This window comes from Pongo pygmaeus, chromosome 10 (assembly GCF_028885625.2).
Source record: "Pongo pygmaeus isolate AG05252 chromosome 10, NHGRI_mPonPyg2-v2.0_pri, whole genome shotgun sequence".
In the NCBI taxonomy this organism is placed as follows: domain Eukaryota; kingdom Metazoa; phylum Chordata; class Mammalia; order Primates; family Hominidae; genus Pongo; species Pongo pygmaeus.
In genome coordinates, this window is record NC_072383.2 from 10,769,249 (window position 1) to 10,775,525 (window position 6,277).

Sequence of the window (6,277 nt, forward strand, 5' to 3'; positions counted from 1 at the left end):
AACCCACCAGAAAGAAGAAACTCCGGACACATCTGAACATCTGAAGGAACAAACTCTGGACACACCATCTTTAAGAACTGTTACACTCACCACGAGGGTCCATGGCTTCATTCTTGAAGTCAGCAAGACCAAGAACCCATCAGAAGTTACCAATTTTGGACATACAAGGATTTCTGGAAACAATTCCCCAGTGATACTGAGAAACAACTATATATATGCACTCAATTATGGAACACTTAAATATATAAAGCAAATATTATTAGATCTAAAGGGAGAGATAGACTGTAATACAATAATAGTAGCAGACTTCAACAACCCATTTCCTAAAATGGACAGATCATCCACGCAGAAAATCAACCAAAATAAACCCATCAGTTTTAAACTGTACTCTAGATCAAATGGACCTAACAGATATGTACAAAACAGTCCAACCAACAGCTGCAGAATACACATTCTTCTCATTAGCACTTGGAACTTTCTCCAGGATGTATTATATGTTAGAACACAAAACAGGTCTCAATTTCTTTTAAATATCAAAATCATATCAAGTGTCTTTTCTGACCACAATGGAATAAAGTAGAAATTAGTAACAGGAGAAACTTGAAGAACAAATGGGTCAATAAGTATATTTAAAAGGAAATTAAAAGTATATTGGGACAAACAAAAATGGAAACACAATATATCAAAACCTATGGGATACAATAAAAGGAGTTCTAAGAAGGAAATTTATAGCCTACGTCAAAAAATTGGATCTCAAATAAACCAAACATTGCACCTCAAGGAATCAGAATAAACAAGAACTAAATCCAAAATTAAAAGGAACGACATATAATGATAAAAAAAATGTGGCACATACACACCATGGAATACTATGCAGCCATAAAAAGGAATGAGTTCACGTCCTTTGCAGGGGCATGGATGAAGCTGGAAACCATCATTCTCAGCAAACTAACACAGGAACAGAAAATCAAATATTCCGTGTTCTCACTCATAAGTGGGAGTTGAACAATGAGAATACACAGACCCAGTGAGGGGAACGTCACACACTGGGGCCTGTTGGGGGGTGGAGGGCAAGGGGAGGGAGAGCATTAGGACAAATACCTAATGCACACAGGGCTTAAAACCTAGATGACGGGTTGATGGGTGCAGCAAACCACCATGGCACATGTATACCTATGTAACAAACCTGCACGTTCTGCACATGTATCCCAGAACTTAATACTTTTTTTAAAAAAAGAAATATAAACGTTAAAGCAGAAATGAAAAAATAGAGACTAAAAAATACAAAAGATCAACAAAACAAAGTGTTAGTTTTCTGAAAAGATAAAATGAACAAACCTTTTGCTAGACTAAGAAAAAAGAGAAGATTGAAATGAATAAAATCAAAGATGAAAATGAAGCATTACCACAGTGTATTTTTTAATCCATTTTTGATGCTTCATCCTTTCCTGTTTCATGCTGAGGTGAGATCATCACCACATCCTACTCTATTCAAATAAGAAAATCTAATCTTGAGTTACAAATTTATTAAAATTCTTTAATCATAGAATTTCATTTCTATGGACACTGAAAAACTCTTCTCTACTGCTATATACTGAATATTTATATCCCTCAAAAATTCATTTATTGAAACCTTATCCCCAGTGTGATGCTATTTGGAGATAGAGACTTTGGGAGGTGATTAGGTCATGGGGGTCGTGCCCTCATGAATGGGATTAGTGTCCTTATAAAAGAGATTCTAGAGAGCTCCCTTGCCTCTTCCTCCACTAGAGAACACAGCAAAGATGGCCATATGTGAAGCACAAAGCAGGCCCTCACCAGGTACTGAATTTATTAGCACTTTGATCTTGGATTTCTCAGCCTCCAGAACTGTAAGAAATAAATTTCTGTTGTTCATAAGCTACCCAGTTTATGGTATTTTGTTATAGCATCCCAAACAGACTAAAACAACTATGTACCAAGAAATTGATATTTTAGTTCCCAGGACCATGCCATGGGTATAATGCATTCATTCATCAAATATTTATTTAGTAACTACTGAGGAAAAGACCCTTTAATGCACTGTGGATACAACACATAAAAAACAAAGATCAATTTTAAGGTCTAGTAGAACATACAGACTAGTGGATGAGACAGAAAAAAACTTTAAAATACGTGAAGCAAAAAAAAAAAATTACTAAACAGATAAGTAGACAAGTAAAAATAATATTTAAACATTTAAAAGCCATTCTTTCAATAATTGATAATTAGACCAAAAAATCATTAGGACAATAGAAGATCTGAACAAAGCTACCAATCACCTTCACCCAATTGACATTTATAGAACACTCCATTCCAATAGAGCAAAACAGACATTGTTTTCAAGTATATATGGAATATTTATCATGATGGGACCATATACTAGGACATATAACAAGTATTGACATATTTTAAAGTACTAAAATAATATAGTATATTTTCTGGCCACACAGAAATTAAATTAGAAATCAGTAACAAAATTGTATCTGGAAAACCCTGAAAAATTTGGAAATTAAGCAACTTTTTTTTTTTTTTTTTTTTTTTTTTTGAGACAGTCTCGCTCTGTTGTCTGGCTATTTTTTTTGTATTTTAGTAGAGACAGGGTTTCACCATGTTGGCCAGGCTGGTCTCCAACTCCTGGCCTCAAGTGATCCACCAATCTCGGCCTCCCAAAGTGCTGGGATTACAGGTGTGAGCCACTGCACCCCGTTTAAACAACATGCTTTTAAGACATAAGCCAAAAACAATTATCTAACAAAATTTGTGGTATGCAGGAAAATAGCACTTGAAGGGAAATTTGTAGCTTCAAATAGTTATATGTGAAAAGAGGTTTTCACTTATGAAGTCAAGATAATAAAAGCAGTTAAACTCAAAATAAGTAGAAGAAAGGAAATAATAAAAGATAAAATATATAAGAAAATGAACAAAAAACAAGAAATAAAAAGATTGTTCATTGAAAAGGTTAATAAGATGGATATAAATCTCTAGCTAGACTGATCAAGGAAGACAAATAAATACAACAATATCAGAAAAGAAAGAATATAACTACAGGTCTTGCAGACAGTAAATACATAGATAATAAAGGAGTATTATTGTTATGGGTTGAACTATGTCCTCCAAAAATATATGTTTAAATCATAACCCCCATACTTGTGAACGTGACCTTATTTGGTAACAGGGTTGTTTCGCAGATGTAATCATGTTAACATGAGATCATTAGGGTGGGCCCTAATCCAATATGACTAGTGTCCTTATAAAAAGAGAAAACCACACGTGAAGGCAGAGATACACAGGGAGAAATTCATGTGATGACAGAGTCAGAAATTGAGGAAGAAGCTGAAAGTGCAGTAACACCAGGTACTGACAGCCACCACTGGATGCTAGGAAGAGGCAAGGAAAATTCCATCCGGAGTCTCAGAGAGAGAGTGGTCCTGTTAACACCTTAATTTTGGACTCCTGGCCTCCAGAACAGTGAGAGAATAAATCTCTGTTGTTTTAAGCCACCAAATTTCTGGTACTTTGTTACAGTAGCCCTAGGAAATTAATACGACTACGAAAAACAACATGCCAATAAATCTGAGAATTTAGACAAAGGAAACAAGTTTCTTAAAAGACAAAGATTAAAAAAATTGACAGAAGAGACAGAATGTCTAAATGGCCCTGTCTATTAAAGAAATAGTATTCCTAATTAAATACATTCTCCCAGAGAAAACATCAGGTCTAGATTATTTCACTGGTAAATTAGATCAAACATATAAGGAAAGAAAAACACAAATTCTGAAAAAAAAACCTTTCAAAAATAGAAGCATATTCAAAAATATCCCAAATGAATATATAAGACCAGTGTCTTCCCTATACTGTAAATATTAAAAATTTTTTAAAAATAGACCAATATCTCGGGCCGGGAGTGGTGGCTCACGCCTGTAATCCCAGCATTTTGGGAGGCTGACGTGGGCGGATCACCTGAGGTTGGGAATTCAAGACCAGCCTGACCAACATGGAGAAACCCTGTCTCTACAAAAAATACAAAAAAATTAGCTGGGCATGGTGGCACATGCTTGTAATCCCAGCTACTTGGGAGGCTGGGCAGGAGAATCACTTGAACCCGGGAGGTGGAGGTTGCGGTGAGCCAAGATCGCACCATTGCACTCTAGCCTGGGCAACAAGAGCGAAACTCGGTCTCAAAAAAAAAAAAAAAAGACCAAAATCTCTTATGAATATAAACACAAAAGTCCTTAAAAAATGACCCAATTAAGTCCAGCAACATATAAGGAATATAATATTCTGCAACCACATGAGATATATCCAAGAAGTGCAAGTTTTGTTTAACATGCAATCAATCAATGCAATTCACCATATTAAGTGACAAAATAGAAAGGCTATGTAATTATCTCAATAGATACAGAAAAAATGTATAAAAAATCAACTCCCATTCATGATAAAACTCAATATACCAAGAATAGAAGAAAACTGCCTCAAAATGATCTAGAGAATCTATGACAAACCAACAGCTGACCCCATACATCACAGTGAAAAACTAAATACTTTTCTCTGTAAGACTGGGAACAAGGAACAAATGCCTACTAGAATCAGTTCTCTTTAACATGGTCCTGGAGGTCCTAGCCAGTACAATGAAACAAGAGAAAGAAAAGAAGGAAAGGAAAAGTAAAACTTTCCATATTCTTATAGGACATGATTGTGAACATAGAAAACTCTTAAGGAATCTACAAAAAAAAATTGCTAGAAATAAGAAGTACACTTAGCGAAGTGATAAGATATGAGGTTAATTTACAAACTCAATTTTATTTCTATAAACTAACAACAAATACTTTGAAAAATATTTTAAATTCCATTTAAAATATGATCAAAAAATAAATTTTACAAAATATGTGTAATATATTCTAGCCAGGTGCAGTGGCTAACACCTGTAATCCCAGCACTTTGGGAGGCCAAGGCAGGTGGATCACAGGAGGTCAGGAGTTCGAGACCAGCCTGGCCAACATGGTGAAATTCCATCTCTACTAAAAATACAAAAAAAAAAATTTAGCTGGGCATGGTGGTGCATGCCTGTAATCCCAACTACTTGGGAGGCTGAGGCAGGAGAATCGCTTGAACCTGAGAAGTGGAGGTTGCAGTGAGACAAGATGGTGCCACTCTACTCCAGCCTGGGTGACAGAGTAAGACTCCATCTCAAAAAGACAAAAAATAACTGTGTAATATATTCCAAAAAAGTACCACATTGCTCAGAGAAATTAAAGAAATGAGAACTAAATGAGAGATAAATCATGTTCATTAATTCTAACACTCAATATTATTAAGACATCAATTCTCTCAGATTAATCTATAGAGTCAACGCAATCCCGGCCAAAATCCCATTAGGCATTTTTGAAGAAATTTTGAGAAAATGCAAGAACCTGGAATAGCCAGTATACTTTTAAAAGAGTATGGATTTGGAGAATTGGAACATTTGATTTCAAAGGCTACTGTAAAGCTGCAGTAATTGAGACATTATGGTACTATTACAAGAATAGGCATATAGAATGCTGAGACCGAATAGAGAATCCAGAAATTGACCCACACAGGTAGGTCAATTAATTTTCTACAAAGGCACCAAAGTAGTTCAATGTAGAAAAGGAAAGTCTTTTTAACAGCTAGTGCAAAAACACCTGGATATCCATATGGAATAATAGTGAACCTCAACTTTTTCTCACTTATATAGGAAAATTAACTTGAAATGGATAGAAGCTAAACATAAAACTATCAAGCTTCTAGAAGTAATTATGTGAGAAAATCTCTGTGCTCTTAATATAGGCAAAGATTTCTTAGCTAGAAATTAAAAAGCATGAATAAGGAAAAAATGATGTTAGGTTTCATTAAATTTTTATTTATTTATTTTTCCATAGGTTATTGGGGAACAGGTGGTGTTTGGTTACATAAGTAAGTTCTTTAGTGATGATTTGTGAAGTTTTGGTGTAACCATCTCCTGAGCTAAAATTTTAACACTTCTGCTTCTTGAAAGACACCATTAAGAAAATGAAAAGACAAGACATAGCCTGGGAGAAAATATTCACATTATCTACATCTAACAAAGGATTTGTATCCAAATTATATAAGGAACTCTTACAACTCTATTATCAGAAGACAGATGAACCCAATTTTTTTAAGTGGGCATATGAATGTTTTACGAATATACATATGGCCAATAAACCCATAAAAAGATGCTCAGTATCATTAGTCTTCAAGGAAATGCAAATTAAAA